We start from the raw sequence: 15,921 nt of genomic DNA, 5'->3' as shown, positions 1-15,921 counted from the left end.
ATTATCGTACAGACAACCAACGAGCAAGCCCTTTACCGCAGAAATTTCATCCCCCCCCCCCCCCCAAACCAGTTTTTTCATCACCCTCCCCGTAGACTGTAAGGTGATGGCGGTCGATTGGGAAGGCGCGTTTACGAATCTATAAAATTGGTGTGGTGTGCTTTCCCCCTTTGGAGTTCGGAGGAGGTGAAGGTTTGGCCGGTTTTTCGTCTTAGAGAAATATATTTATCTGGCAAACCCGTAAGAAATTGAGAGCAGTCAATTTTTATTAGTAGCGTAGTTGCTAGCCTAGGCTTCACATATTTCCGGCTTTGCTTTCCGCGCCTTTTTTCTTATTTTAAATGATTTTTGTAATAAATGTATGATGGCAAATAAGAAAAATTCTAGAAAATACTAGTCCCAAATCCACGTGTTTAAGATGAAACTTAGATCATGAAAATATCCTTAACCCCAAACATACTTCAACACCTAGGGTGCCTCCTACAACTCCTAAAAGGTACGTCTCTAAAATATTCATATAAAGACAGGACATAAGCCGAATTCTCTTAAACCAAAGAATAACAAAAGTTGTTAGTCCTGCTGAACCAGCTCTATAGTCTGTATGAAAAGTGACCGGTTATGGTCCACTTTTATAGAACGCTCTATTCGCTTATAATAAATTTTTCCTAAATGGTCATTTAAACGCGTTTGACGTTTCACGTAGAATCTAGTACACTTAATACGTTATTTATGGTCCTATAAACCACCATTTAGATTTTTTTTCCATACGGCCCGGTAAAGTGGCCCACTCTACTGTCTCTAGCCGATGACCCCAAAAGTGCCAGTCCGGGCCTGGCGGTGTACCTCTATTTCACGGATTCAAGATATCGTCTTCTCCTTTGTTCGCGCGATGGCTACAAACGTTGTCATCTCCCACCAGGACCAACATTCGGTGACGTAATTATGAAATATTTGAAATGCTCGAATTCTCTCTTTTTACTTTGTTAAACAGTGACGGCTCCTAGCGGGTTATCGCTTCTCGGCCTTTTGGCTAAGATCAAAGTGTAGTATCTGTTCTTATCAGCTTAATATCTGATACGGGTCCCATCGGGGCCCAAGATATTAAACTTATTTTTGGACGGCGGCGGAGTGGTCGGAGCTTGCTCCACCTCCGCCACGGGTCGGCCTGGTATTGCAGTAAATCCGGGATCGGCCCACTTCTCTCTTGAAATCAAAAATCAAACGCTCTTATAATGGCGCACTGCGCAACACAGTATTTCCGGGAAATGTTATTTGGCTGTCTTTATATATATTTCTTTATTATAATATATTGCCCCTCTGACGTCATAAGTGGTAAAATCCTTATTGTCGAATAGTTAATAATGAAGAATCGGAAAGATTCCAGTTTTTGAATTTTCTTTTACCTAGTTATACACTCTTTTTCGCGGTATTTTCACGGAGGATAGGAAGGGAGGCGAAGTAGGAGGGATGAATGGCGGCAAGATTGCGGCAGCTACGCTACGTCTAGCCGCCATTTTTCCGAAATTTTCCCGCCGCTAAGCTTCTTACAAGGATGCTGCCGCGTTCATCCCTCCTACTTCGCCTCCCTTCCTATCCTCCTTGGTATTTTCCTGGGCGCGTCCATGCTTGGTTTTCCCCCTTTCAGTCCTCTCCTCCATTATGGATACCCAAGGAGTGGATGCTAGACTCCCCGTTTAGGGCAGAGGCAATGGCCGACGAGCGGGAGGCAAGTAAGAGGGGTAAAATAAAGGCGCGAAAAGAGGTTGTTCTGTGTTATTCCTGTGGTTTTATTCGTAACCCAAGGTTCGTAAATCGTGCATGTTCTAAGTGGTTGGCTGAAGGAACCGGTTTTCATAACGTAAATTCGCGGGTTTCGGTATGGTGGGTAGAGACAGCGCGCCCCTCATTTTTAGGTCATTGGGTTCCAGCCAAGATGTTCCGCGTAAAGAGAAAACACGAAATAAGCCCCTCTCCATTTTTTCTCTCTTCCCGTCTTCCGTGGACAGTGAGTCGCCGCCGGGGGCCCGCCGCCCGCGGCAGCTACATTACCAAGATATAAAGTGGCAAGGCTTATTTTTGGTAAGTACAAAATCATTTATTATATATTGCTCTATAATTAACTATATTTGGAATTAAACATTTTTGTTCTATTTATCTCAAAGTCATGATTATTCCTAACATTAATAGTATTAAACTTAATATGATATATCTTTTGTTAAAGTAGATTAGGAATTTATAATTTTAATATTTATAGAGGAGTTCGGATTTAAAATGTTATATTTTTTTAATAATGATCTCAAAGATCTGACTTTTGAAATGTTTGTTACTTTTTCTAAGTATCAATAAAACATGACATTAAATTTATATTGTGCCAAGGTTCATTTTTATATTTTACATAAACTACATCACCTAAAACAATTAATAGATAAAAGTTAGCTATATTATTTTGTTTAAAAAATATATCTCTGTCTCCGTTTTATTATTTAATTTCGTGGTTTGTTTTGATATTTTGTATTTTTGGGTTACTCCCCTAATCCATGCGGCTGTCCCATGATAAAACCTTCTATAAAACATTTTCCAAAAGTCCTTTTTTAGATTCAACTATTTAAATTACATTTAAGATTAAAATTTAGAACAAAAAATATATTTCACAATTAGAATTTGTTAATAAAATTTTAACTTTGGACTTCATTCCAAAACCAGAAAAGGCCATTTCAGAGTGGATTTTACCGCGGAAATGTTTTTGTTTAGAGATAAACGTTAGTTAGTTAGTTAGTTAGTTAGTTAGTTAGTTAGTTAATTAGTTAGTTAGTTAGTTAGTTAGTTAATTAGTTAGTTAGTTAGTTAGTTAGTTAGTTAGTTAGTTAGTTAGTTAGTTAGTAAGTAAGTAAGTAAGTAAGTAAGTAAGTAAGTAAGTAAGTTAGTACTATTTTAAGTACAAGCCTTAAGTAGAATAAAATGAAAACCAATTTTCTCGCCATTTTATTTTGTTCAATTTTGATACTAACATGTATTTTATTCACGGAAAGATGCTGCCAGTTGTTAAAAAAAGGCCAAGAGTTGACCGAAATAATATTATCGTCTGGGCGAACTTTTAATTGCATAAAAAAGCAGCGTCAAAATGATAGGATGAAGGTATTTTCCTGTTAAAAGACGCAAATCCCATCCCGCGAAAATAAATGAGTAGCCAACGGCACGCGGTGTTCCCAGGTGGTCTCCCTCCCAAGTACTGACCGCGCTCGACGCTGCTTAACTTCGGTGATCAGACGAGAACCGGTGTATTCAGCGTGATATGGCCGTTGCCGCTAGAGTGTAATTGATAGCGGTGGACAAGCCGCGACTAGCCAGGTCCTGGTAGGTTGGTGATCGCCGAGGGCCACCGGCTGCATGCGGCTCCAATAGAACGTTCTATACACTCTTTTTAGAAACGTTTACTGGGCGCCGATATTATCGTACAGACAACCAACGAGCAAGCCCTTTACCGCAGAAATTTCATCCCCCCCCCCCCCCCCAAACCAGTTTTTTCATCACCCTCCCCGTAGACTGTAAGGTGATGGCGGTCGATTGGGAAGGCGCGTTTACGAATCTATAAAATTGGTGTGGTGTGCTTTCCCCCTTTGGAGTTCGGAGGAGGTGAAGGTTTGGCCGGTTTTTCGTCTTAGAGAAATATATTTATCTGGCAAACCCGTAAGAAATTGAGAGCAGTCAATTTTTATTAGTAGCGTAGTTGCTAGCCTAGGCTTCACATATTTCCGGCTTTGCTTTCCGCGCCTTTTTTCTTATTTTAAATGATTTTTGTAATAAATGTATGATGGCAAATAAGAAAAATTCTAGAAAATACTAGTCCCAAATCCACGTGTTTAAGATGAAACTTAGATCATGAAAATATCCTTAACCCCAAACATACTTCAACACCTAGGGTGCCTCCTACAACTCCTAAAAGGTACGTCTCTAAAATATTCATATAAAGACAGGACATAAGCCGAATTCTCTTAAACCAAAGAATAACAAAAGTTGTTAGTCCTGCTGAACCAGCTCTATAGTCTGTATGAAAAGTGACCGGTTATGGTCCACTTTTATAGAACGCTCTATTCGCTTATAATAAATTTTTCCTAAATGGTCATTTAAACGCGTTTGACGTTTCACGTAGAATCTAGTACACTTAATACGTTATTTATGGTCCTATAAACCACCATTTAGATTTTTTTTCCATACGGCCCGGTAAAGTGGCCCACTCTACTGTCTCTAGCCGATGACCCCAAAAGTGCCAGTCCGGGCCTGGCGGTGTACCTCTATTTCACGGATTCAAGATATCGTCTTCTCCTTTGTTCGCGCGATGGCTACAAACGTTGTCATCTCCCACCAGGACCAACATTCGGTGACGTAATTATGAAATATTTGAAATGCTCGAATTCTCTCTTTTTACTTTGTTAAACAGTGACGGCTCCTAGCGGGTTATCGCTTCTCGGCCTTTTGGCTAAGATCAAAGTGTAGTATCTGTTCTTATCAGCTTAATATCTGATACGGGTCCCATCGGGGCCCAAGATATTAAACTTATTTTTGGACGGCGGCGGAGTGGTCGGAGCTTGCTCCACCTCCGCCACGGGTCGGCCTGGTATTGCAGTAAATCCGGGATCGGCCCACTTCTCTCTTGAAATCAAAAATCAAACGCTCTTATAATGGCGCACTGCGCAACACAGTATTTCCGGGAAATGTTATTTGGCTGTCTTTATATATATTTCTTTATTATAATATATTGCCCCTCTGACGTCATAAGTGGTAAAATCCTTATTGTCGAATAGTTAATAATGAAGAATCGGAAAGATTCCAGTTTTTGAATTTTCTTTTACCTAGTTATACACTCTTTTTCGCGGTATTTTCACGGAGGATAGGAAGGGAGGCGAAGTAGGAGGGATGAATGGCGGCAAGATTGCGGCAGCTACGCTACGTCTAGCCGCCATTTTTCCGAAATTTTCCCGCCGCTAAGCTTCTTACAAGGATGCTGCCGCGTTCATCCCTCCTACTTCGCCTCCCTTCCTATCCTCCTTGGTATTTTCCTGGGCGCGTCCATGCTTGGTTTTCCCCCTTTCAGTCCTCTCCTCCATTATGGATACCCAAGGAGTGGATGCTAGACTCCCCGTTTAGGGCAGAGGCAATGGCCGACGAGCGGGAGGCAAGTAAGAGGGGTAAAATAAAGGCGCGAAAAGAGGTTGTTCTGTGTTATTCCTGTGGTTTTATTCGTAACCCAAGGTTCGTAAATCGTGCATGTTCTAAGTGGTTGGCTGAAGGAACCGGTTTTCATAACGTAAATTCGCGGGTTTCGGTATGGTGGGTAGAGACAGCGCGCCCCTCATTTTTAGGTCATTGGGTTCCAGCCAAGATGTTCCGCGTAAAGAGAAAACACGAAATAAGCCCCTCTCCATTTTTTCTCTTCCCGTCTTCCGTGGACAGTGAGTCGCCGCCGGGGGCCCGCCGCCCGCGGCAGCTACATTACCAAGATATAAAGTGGCAAGGCTTATTTTTGGTAAGTACAAAATCATTTATTATATATTGCTCTATAATTAACTATATTTGGAATTAAACATTTTTGTTCTATTTATCTCAAAGTCATGATTATTCCTAACATTAATAGTATTAAACTTAATATGATATATCTTTTGTTAAAGTAGATTAGGAATTTATAATTTTAATATTTATAGAGGAGTTCGGATTTAAAATGTTATATTTTTTTAATAATGATCTCAAAGATCTGACTTTTGAAATGTTTGTTACTTTTTCTAAGTATCAATAAAACATGACATTAAATTTATATTGTGCCAAGGTTCATTTTTATATTTTACATAAACTACATCACCTAAAACAATTAATAGATAAAAGTTAGCTATATTATTTTGTTTAAAAAATATATCTCTGTCTCCGTTTTATTATTTAATTTCGTGGTTTGTTTTGATATTTTGTATTTTTGGGTTACTCCCCTAATCCATGCGGCTGTCCCATGATAAAACCTTCTATAAAACATTTTCCAAAAGTCCTTTTTTAGATTCAACTATTTAAATTACATTTAAGATTAAAATTTAGAACAAAAAATATATTTCACAATTAGAATTTGTTAATAAAATTTTAACTTTGGACTTCATTCCAAAACCAGAAAAGGCCATTTCAGAGTGGATTTTACCGCGGAAATGTTTTTGTTTAGAGATAAACGTTAGTTAGTTAGTTAGTTAGTTAGTTAGTTAGTTAGTTAATTAGTTAGTTAGTTAGTTAGTTAGTTAATTAGTTAGTTAGTTAGTTAGTTAGTTAGTTAGTTAGTTAGTTAGTTAGTTAGTAAGTAAGTAAGTAAGTAAGTAAGTAAGTAAGTAAGTAAGTTAGTACTATTTTAAGTACAAGCCTTAAGTAGAATAAAATGAAAACCAATTTTCTCGCCATTTTATTTTGTTCAATTTTGATACTAACATGTATTTTATTCACGGAAAGATGCTGCCAGTTGTTAAAAAAAGGCCAAGAGTTGACCGAAATAATATTATCGTCTGGGCGAACTTTTAATTGCATAAAAAAGCAGCGTCAAAATGATAGGATGAAGGTATTTTCCTGTTAAAAGACGCAAATCCCATCCCGCGAAAATAAATGAGTAGCCAACGGCACGCGGTGTTCCCAGGTGGTCTCCCTCCCAAGTACTGACCGCGCTCGACGCTGCTTAACTTCGGTGATCAGACGAGAACCGGTGTATTCAGCGTGATATGGCCGTTGCCGCTAGAGTGTAATTGATAGCGGTGGACAAGCCGCGACTAGCCAGGTCCTGGTAGGTTGGTGATCGCCGAGGGCCACCGGCTGCATGCGGCTCCAATAGAACGTTCTATACACTCTTTTTAGAAACGTTTACTGGGCGCCGATATTATCGTACAGACAACCAACGAGCAAGCCCTTTACCGCAGAAATTTCATCCCCCCCCCCCCCCCAAACCAGTTTTTTCATCACCCTCCCCGTAGACTGTAAGGTGATGGCGGTCGATTGGGAAGGCGCGTTTACGAATCTATAAAATTGGTGTGGTGTGCTTTCCCCCTTTGGAGTTCGGAGGAGGTGAAGGTTTGGCCGGTTTTTCGTCTTAGAGAAATATATTTATCTGGCAAACCCGTAAGAAATTGAGAGCAGTCAATTTTTATTAGTAGCGTAGTTGCTAGCCTAGGCTTCACATATTTCCGGCTTTGCTTTCCGCGCCTTTTTTCTTATTTTAAATGATTTTTGTAATAAATGTATGATGGCAAATAAGAAAAATTCTAGAAAATACTAGTCCCAAATCCACGTGTTTAAGATGAAACTTAGATCATGAAAATATCCTTAACCCCAAACATACTTCAACACCTAGGGTGCCTCCTACAACTCCTAAAAGGTACGTCTCTAAAATATTCATATAAAGACAGGACATAAGCCGAATTCTCTTAAACCAAAGAATAACAAAAGTTGTTAGTCCTGCTGAACCAGCTCTATAGTCTGTATGAAAAGTGACCGGTTATGGTCCACTTTTATAGAACGCTCTATTCGCTTATAATAAATTTTTCCTAAATGGTCATTTAAACGCGTTTGACGTTTCACGTAGAATCTAGTACACTTAATACGTTATTTATGGTCCTATAAACCACCATTTAGATTTTTTTTCCATACGGCCCGGTAAAGTGGCCCACTCTACTGTCTCTAGCCGATGACCCCAAAAGTGCCAGTCCGGGCCTGGCGGTGTACCTCTATTTCACGGATTCAAGATATCGTCTTCTCCTTTGTTCGCGCGATGGCTACAAACGTTGTCATCTCCCACCAGGACCAACATTCGGTGACGTAATTATGAAATATTTGAAATGCTCGAATTCTCTCTTTTTACTTTGTTAAACAGTGACGGCTCCTAGCGGGTTATCGCTTCTCGGCCTTTTGGCTAAGATCAAAGTGTAGTATCTGTTCTTATCAGCTTAATATCTGATACGGGTCCCATCGGGGCCCAAGATATTAAACTTATTTTTGGACGGCGGCGGAGTGGTCGGAGCTTGCTCCACCTCCGCCACGGGTCGGCCTGGTATTGCAGTAAATCCGGGATCGGCCCACTTCTCTCTTGAAATCAAAAATCAAACGCTCTTATAATGGCGCACTGCGCAACACAGTATTTCCGGGAAATGTTATTTGGCTGTCTTTATATATATTTCTTTATTATAATATATTGCCCCTCTGACGTCATAAGTGGTAAAATCCTTATTGTCGAATAGTTAATAATGAAGAATCGGAAAGATTCCAGTTTTTGAATTTTCTTTTACCTAGTTATACACTCTTTTTCGCGGTATTTTCACGGAGGATAGGAAGGGAGGCGAAGTAGGAGGGATGAATGGCGGCAAGATTGCGGCAGCTACGCTACGTCTAGCCGCCATTTTTCCGAAATTTTCCCGCCGCTAAGCTTCTTACAAGGATGCTGCCGCGTTCATCCCTCCTACTTCGCCTCCCTTCCTATCCTCCTTGGTATTTTCCTGGGCGCGTCCATGCTTGGTTTTCCCCCTTTCAGTCCTCTCCTCCATTATGGATACCCAAGGAGTGGATGCTAGACTCCCCGTTTAGGGCAGAGGCAATGGCCGACGAGCGGGAGGCAAGTAAGAGGGGTAAAATAAAGGCGCGAAAAGAGGTTGTTCTGTGTTATTCCTGTGGTTTTATTCGTAACCCAAGGTTCGTAAATCGTGCATGTTCTAAGTGGTTGGCTGAAGGAACCGGTTTTCATAACGTAAATTCGCGGGTTTCGGTATGGTGGGTAGAGACAGCGCGCCCCTCATTTTTAGGTCATTGGGTTCCAGCCAAGATGTTCCGCGTAAAGAGAAAACACGAAATAAGCCCCTCTCCATTTTTTCTCTCTTCCCGTCTTCCGTGGACAGTGAGTCGCCGCCGGGGGCCCGCCGCCCGCGGCAGCTACATTACCAAGATATAAAGTGGCAAGGCTTATTTTTGGTAAGTACAAAATCATTTATTATATATTGCTCTATAATTAACTATATTTGGAATTAAACATTTTTGTTCTATTTATCTCAAAGTCATGATTATTCCTAACATTAATAGTATTAAACTTAATATGATATATCTTTTGTTAAAGTAGATTAGGAATTTATAATTTTAATATTTATAGAGGAGTTCGGATTTAAAATGTTATATTTTTTTAATAATGATCTCAAAGATCTGACTTTTGAAATGTTTGTTACTTTTTCTAAGTATCAATAAAACATGACATTAAATTTATATTGTGCCAAGGTTCATTTTTATATTTTACATAAACTACATCACCTAAAACAATTAATAGATAAAAGTTAGCTATATTATTTTGTTTAAAAAATATATCTCTGTCTCCGTTTTATTATTTAATTTCGTGGTTTGTTTTGATATTTTGTATTTTTGGGTTACTCCCCTAATCCATGCGGCTGTCCCATGATAAAACCTTCTATAAAACATTTTCCAAAAGTCCTTTTTTAGATTCAACTATTTAAATTACATTTAAGATTAAAATTTAGAACAAAAAATATATTTCACAATTAGAATTTGTTAATAAAATTTTAACTTTGGACTTCATTCCAAAACCAGAAAAGGCCATTTCAGAGTGGATTTTACCGCGGAAATGTTTTTGTTTAGAGATAAACGTTAGTTAGTTAGTTAGTTAGTTAGTTAGTTAGTTAGTTAATTAGTTAGTTAGTTAGTTAGTTAGTTAATTAGTTAGTTAGTTAGTTAGTTAGTTAGTTAGTTAGTTAGTTAGTTAGTTAGTAAGTAAGTAAGTAAGTAAGTAAGTAAGTAAGTAAGTAAGTTAGTACTATTTTAAGTACAAGCCTTAAGTAGAATAAAATGAAAACCAATTTTCTCGCCATTTTATTTTGTTCAATTTTGATACTAACATGTATTTTATTCACGGAAAGATGCTGCCAGTTGTTAAAAAAAGGCCAAGAGTTGACCGAAATAATATTATCGTCTGGGCGAACTTTTAATTGCATAAAAAAGCAGCGTCAAAATGATAGGATGAAGGTATTTTCCTGTTAAAAGACGCAAATCCCATCCCGCGAAAATAAATGAGTAGCCAACGGCACGCGGTGTTCCCAGGTGGTCTCCCTCCCAAGTACTGACCGCGCTCGACGCTGCTTAACTTCGGTGATCAGACGAGAACCGGTGTATTCAGCGTGATATGGCCGTTGCCGCTAGAGTGTAATTGATAGCGGTGGACAAGCCGCGACTAGCCAGGTCCTGGTAGGTTGGTGATCGCCGAGGGCCACCGGCTGCATGCGGCTCCAATAGAACGTTCTATACACTCTTTTTAGAAACGTTTACTGGGCGCCGATATTATCGTACAGACAACCAACGAGCAAGCCCTTTACCGCAGAAATTTCATCCCCCCCCCCCCCCCAAACCAGTTTTTTCATCACCCTCCCCGTAGACTGTAAGGTGATGGCGGTCGATTGGGAAGGCGCGTTTACGAATCTATAAAATTGGTGTGGTGTGCTTTCCCCCTTTGGAGTTCGGAGGAGGTGAAGGTTTGGCCGGTTTTTCGTCTTAGAGAAATATATTTATCTGGCAAACCCGTAAGAAATTGAGAGCAGTCAATTTTTATTAGTAGCGTAGTTGCTAGCCTAGGCTTCACATATTTCCGGCTTTGCTTTCCGCGCCTTTTTTCTTATTTTAAATGATTTTTGTAATAAATGTATGATGGCAAATAAGAAAAATTCTAGAAAATACTAGTCCCAAATCCACGTGTTTAAGATGAAACTTAGATCATGAAAATATCCTTAACCCCAAACATACTTCAACACCTAGGGTGCCTCCTACAACTCCTAAAAGGTACGTCTCTAAAATATTCATATAAAGACAGGACATAAGCCGAATTCTCTTAAACCAAAGAATAACAAAAGTTGTTAGTCCTGCTGAACCAGCTCTATAGTCTGTATGAAAAGTGACCGGTTATGGTCCACTTTTATAGAACGCTCTATTCGCTTATAATAAATTTTTCCTAAATGGTCATTTAAACGCGTTTGACGTTTCACGTAGAATCTAGTACACTTAATACGTTATTTATGGTCCTATAAACCACCATTTAGATTTTTTTTCCATACGGCCCGGTAAAGTGGCCCACTCTACTGTCTCTAGCCGATGACCCCAAAAGTGCCAGTCCGGGCCTGGCGGTGTACCTCTATTTCACGGATTCAAGATATCGTCTTCTCCTTTGTTCGCGCGATGGCTACAAACGTTGTCATCTCCCACCAGGACCAACATTCGGTGACGTAATTATGAAATATTTGAAATGCTCGAATTCTCTCTTTTTACTTTGTTAAACAGTGACGGCTCCTAGCGGGTTATCGCTTCTCGGCCTTTTGGCTAAGATCAAAGTGTAGTATCTGTTCTTATCAGCTTAATATCTGATACGGGTCCCATCGGGGCCCAAGATATTAAACTTATTTTTGGACGGCGGCGGAGTGGTCGGAGCTTGCTCCACCTCCGCCACGGGTCGGCCTGGTATTGCAGTAAATCCGGGATCGGCCCACTTCTCTCTTGAAATCAAAAATCAAACGCTCTTATAATGGCGCACTGCGCAACACAGTATTTCCGGGAAATGTTATTTGGCTGTCTTTATATATATTTCTTTATTATAATATATTGCCCCTCTGACGTCATAAGTGGTAAAATCCTTATTGTCGAATAGTTAATAATGAAGAATCGGAAAGATTCCAGTTTTTGAATTTTCTTTTACCTAGTTATACACTCTTTTTCGCGGTATTTTCACGGAGGATAGGAAGGGAGGCGAAGTAGGAGGGATGAATGGCGGCAAGATTGCGGCAGCTACGCTACGTCTAGCCGCCATTTTTCCGAAATTTTCCCGCCGCTAAGCTTCTTACAAGGATGCTGCCGCGTTCATCCCTCCTACTTCGCCTCCCTTCCTATCCTCCTTGGTATTTTCCTGGGCGCGTCCATGCTTGGTTTTCCCCCTTTCAGTCCTCTCCTCCATTATGGATACCCAAGGAGTGGATGCTAGACTCCCCGTTTAGGGCAGAGGCAATGGCCGACGAGCGGGAGGCAAGTAAGAGGGGTAAAATAAAGGCGCGAAAAGAGGTTGTTCTGTGTTATTCCTGTGGTTTTATTCGTAACCCAAGGTTCGTAAATCGTGCATGTTCTAAGTGGTTGGCTGAAGGAACCGGTTTTCATAACGTAAATTCGCGGGTTTCGGTATGGTGGGTAGAGACAGCGCGCCCCTCATTTTTAGGTCATTGGGTTCCAGCCAAGATGTTCCGCGTAAAGAGAAAACACGAAATAAGCCCCTCTCCATTTTTTCTCTCTTCCCGTCTTCCGTGGACAGTGAGTCGCCGCCGGGGGCCCGCCGCCCGCGGCAGCTACATTACCAAGATATAAAGTGGCAAGGCTTATTTTTGGTAAGTACAAAATCATTTATTATATATTGCTCTATAATTAACTATATTTGGAATTAAACATTTTTGTTCTATTTATCTCAAAGTCATGATTATTCCTAACATTAATAGTATTAAACTTAATATGATATATCTTTTGTTAAAGTAGATTAGGAATTTATAATTTTAATATTTATAGAGGAGTTCGGATTTAAAATGTTATATTTTTTTAATAATGATCTCAAAGATCTGACTTTTGAAATGTTTGTTACTTTTTCTAAGTATCAATAAAACATGACATTAAATTTATATTGTGCCAAGGTTCATTTTTATATTTTACATAAACTACATCACCTAAAACAATTAATAGATAAAAGTTAGCTATATTATTTTGTTTAAAAAATATATCTCTGTCTCCGTTTTATTATTTAATTTCGTGGTTTGTTTTGATATTTTGTATTTTTGGGTTACTCCCCTAATCCATGCGGCTGTCCCATGATAAAACCTTCTATAAAACATTTTCCAAAAGTCCTTTTTTAGATTCAACTATTTAAATTACATTTAAGATTAAAATTTAGAACAAAAAATATATTTCACAATTAGAATTTGTTAATAAAATTTTAACTTTGGACTTCATTCCAAAACCAGAAAAGGCCATTTCAGAGTGGATTTTACCGCGGAAATGTTTTTGTTTAGAGATAAACGTTAGTTAGTTAGTTAGTTAGTTAGTTAGTTAGTTAGTTAATTAGTTAGTTAGTTAGTTAGTTAGTTAATTAGTTAGTTAGTTAGTTAGTTAGTTAGTTAGTTAGTTAGTTAGTTAGTTAGTAAGTAAGTAAGTAAGTAAGTAAGTAAGTAAGTAAGTAAGTAAGTTAGTACTATTTTAAGTACAAGCCTTAAGTAGAATAAAATGAAAACCAATTTTCTCGCCATTTTATTTTGTTCAATTTTGATACTAACATGTATTTTATTCACGGAAAGATGCTGCCAGTTGTTAAAAAAAGGCCAAGAGTTGACCGAAATAATATTATCGTCTGGGCGAACTTTTAATTGCATAAAAAAGCAGCGTCAAAATGATAGGATGAAGGTATTTTCCTGTTAAAAGACGCAAATCCCATCCCGCGAAAATAAATGAGTAGCCAACGGCACGCGGTGTTCCCAGGTGGTCTCCCTCCCAAGTACTGACCGCGCTCGACGCTGCTTAACTTCGGTGATCAGACGAGAACCGGTGTATTCAGCGTGATATGGCCGTTGCCGCTAGAGTGTAATTGATAGCGGTGGACAAGCCGCGACTAGCCAGGTCCTGGTAGGTTGGTGATCGCCGAGGGCCACCGGCTGCATGCGGCTCCAATAGAACGTTCTATACACTCTTTTTAGAAACGTTTACTGGGCGCCGATATTATCGTACAGACAACCAACGAGCAAGCCCTTTACCGCAGAAATTTCATCCCCCCCCCCCCCCCAAACCAGTTTTTTCATCACCCTCCCCGTAGACTGTAAGGTGATGGCGGTCGATTGGGAAGGCGCGTTTACGAATCTATAAAATTGGTGTGGTGTGCTTTCCCCCTTTGGAGTTCGGAGGAGGTGAAGGTTTGGCCGGTTTTTCGTCTTAGAGAAATATATTTATCTGGCAAACCCGTAAGAAATTGAGAGCAGTCAATTTTTATTAGTAGCGTAGTTGCTAGCCTAGGCTTCACATATTTCCGGCTTTGCTTTCCGCGCCTTTTTTCTTATTTTAAATGATTTTTGTAATAAATGTATGATGGCAAATAAGAAAAATTCTAGAAAATACTAGTCCCAAATCCACGTGTTTAAGATGAAACTTAGATCATGAAAATATCCTTAACCCCAAACATACTTCAACACCTAGGGTGCCTCCTACAACTCCTAAAAGGTACGTCTCTAAAATATTCATATAAAGACAGGACATAAGCCGAATTCTCTTAAACCAAAGAATAACAAAAGTTGTTAGTCCTGCTGAACCAGCTCTATAGTCTGTATGAAAAGTGACCGGTTATGGTCCACTTTTATAGAACGCTCTATTCGCTTATAATAAATTTTTCCTAAATGGTCATTTAAACGCGTTTGACGTTTCACGTAGAATCTAGTACACTTAATACGTTATTTATGGTCCTATAAACCACCATTTAGATTTTTTTTCCATACGGCCCGGTAAAGTGGCCCACTCTACTGTCTCTAGCCGATGACCCCAAAAGTGCCAGTCCGGGCCTGGCGGTGTACCTCTATTTCACGGATTCAAGATATCGTCTTCTCCTTTGTTCGCGCGATGGCTACAAACGTTGTCATCTCCCACCAGGACCAACATTCGGTGACGTAATTATGAAATATTTGAAATGCTCGAATTCTCTCTTTTTACTTTGTTAAACAGTGACGGCTCCTAGCGGGTTATCGCTTCTCGGCCTTTTGGCTAAGATCAAAGTGTAGTATCTGTTCTTATCAGCTTAATATCTGATACGGGTCCCATCGGGGCCCAAGATATTAAACTTATTTTTGGACGGCGGCGGAGTGGTCGGAGCTTGCTCCACCTCCGCCACGGGTCGGCCTGGTATTGCAGTAAATCCGGGATCGGCCCACTTCTCTCTTGAAATCAAAAATCAAACGCTCTTATAATGGCGCACTGCGCAACACAGTATTTCCGGGAAATGTTATTTGGCTGTCTTTATATATATTTCTTTATTATAATATATTGCCCCTCTGACGTCATAAGTGGTAAAATCCTTATTGTCGAATAGTTAATAATGAAGAATCGGAAAGATTCCAGTTTTTGAATTTTCTTTTACCTAGTTATACACTCTTTTTCGCGGTATTTTCACGGAGGATAGGAAGGGAGGCGAAGTAGGAGGGATGAATGGCGGCAAGATTGCGGCAGCTACGCTACGTCTAGCCGCCATTTTTCCGAAATTTTCCCGCCGCTAAGCTTCTTACAAGGATGCTGCCGCGTTCATCCCTCCTACTTCGCCTCCCTTCCTATCCTCCTTGGTATTTTCCTGGGCGCGTCCATGCTTGGTTTTCCCCCTTTCAGTCCTCTCCTCCATTATGGATACCCAAGGAGTGGATGCTAGACTCCCCGTTTAGGGCAGAGGCAATGGCCGACGAGCGGGAGGCAAGTAAGAGGGGTAAAATAAAGGCGCGAAAAGAGGTTGTTCTGTGTTATTCCTGTGGTTTTATTCGTAACCCAAGGTTCGTAAATCGTGCATGTTCTAAGTGGTTGGCTGAAGGAACCGGTTTTCATAACGTAAATTCGCGGGTTTCGGTATGGTGGGTAGAGACAGCGCGCCCCTCATTTTTAGGTCATTGGGTTCCAGCCAAGATGTTCCGCGTAAAGAGAAAACACGAAATAAGCCCCTCTCCATTTTTTCTCTCTTCCCGTCTTCCGTGGACAGTGAGTCGCCGCCGGGGGCCCGCCGCCCGCGGCAGCTACATTACCAAGATATAAAGTGGCAAGGCTTATTTTTGGTAAGTACAAAATCATTTATTATATATTGCTCTATAATTAACTATATTTGGAATT

The 15,921-nt window shown here is 40.0% G+C and overlaps 9 non-coding genes across 9 annotated transcripts; 5 read left to right on the top strand and 4 right to left on the bottom strand.

The window, feature by feature from the left end:
- Positions 1 to 1,010: 1,010 nt before the first annotated feature.
- On the top strand, positions 1,011 to 1,202 carry LOC149938749 (U2 spliceosomal RNA). Its single transcript, XR_016481555.1, has one exon. It is a non-coding gene; the product is annotated as a U2 spliceosomal RNA (small nuclear RNA).
- A 1,983-nt stretch (positions 1,203 to 3,185) lies between these two features.
- Positions 3,186 to 3,304, bottom strand: LOC149938748 (5S ribosomal RNA). Its single transcript, XR_016482153.1, has one exon. It is a non-coding gene; the product is annotated as a 5S ribosomal RNA (ribosomal RNA).
- A 1,153-nt stretch (positions 3,305 to 4,457) lies between these two features.
- On the top strand, positions 4,458 to 4,649 carry LOC149938747 (U2 spliceosomal RNA). Its single transcript, XR_016481554.1, has one exon. It is a non-coding gene; the product is annotated as a U2 spliceosomal RNA (small nuclear RNA).
- A 1,981-nt stretch (positions 4,650 to 6,630) lies between these two features.
- LOC149938746 (5S ribosomal RNA) lies at positions 6,631 to 6,749 on the bottom strand. Its single transcript, XR_016482152.1, has one exon. It is a non-coding gene; the product is annotated as a 5S ribosomal RNA (ribosomal RNA).
- A 1,152-nt stretch (positions 6,750 to 7,901) lies between these two features.
- On the top strand, positions 7,902 to 8,093 carry LOC149938745 (U2 spliceosomal RNA). The gene has a single exon (XR_016481553.1). It is a non-coding gene; the product is annotated as a U2 spliceosomal RNA (small nuclear RNA).
- Positions 8,094 to 10,076: 1,983 nt separating this feature from the next.
- On the bottom strand, positions 10,077 to 10,195 carry LOC149938744 (5S ribosomal RNA). The gene has a single exon (XR_016482150.1). It is a non-coding gene; the product is annotated as a 5S ribosomal RNA (ribosomal RNA).
- Positions 10,196 to 11,347: 1,152 nt separating this feature from the next.
- Positions 11,348 to 11,539, top strand: LOC149938743 (U2 spliceosomal RNA). The gene has a single exon (XR_016481552.1). It is a non-coding gene; the product is annotated as a U2 spliceosomal RNA (small nuclear RNA).
- Positions 11,540 to 13,526: 1,987 nt separating this feature from the next.
- Positions 13,527 to 13,645, bottom strand: LOC149938742 (5S ribosomal RNA). Its single transcript, XR_016482149.1, has one exon. It is a non-coding gene; the product is annotated as a 5S ribosomal RNA (ribosomal RNA).
- Positions 13,646 to 14,797: 1,152 nt separating this feature from the next.
- LOC149938741 (U2 spliceosomal RNA) lies at positions 14,798 to 14,989 on the top strand. Its single transcript, XR_016481551.1, has one exon. It is a non-coding gene; the product is annotated as a U2 spliceosomal RNA (small nuclear RNA).
- Positions 14,990 to 15,921: the final 932 nt, after the last annotated feature.

The sequence above is a fragment of the Leiobunum rupestre genome, chromosome 6 (genome assembly GCF_980474605.1).
Source record: "Leiobunum rupestre chromosome 6, qqLeiRupe1.1.hap1, whole genome shotgun sequence".
Taxonomy (NCBI): domain Eukaryota; kingdom Metazoa; phylum Arthropoda; class Arachnida; order Opiliones; family Sclerosomatidae; genus Leiobunum; species Leiobunum rupestre.
Note: the sequence above shows the minus strand (reverse complement) of the source record. Positions and strands in the feature narration are given on the sequence as shown.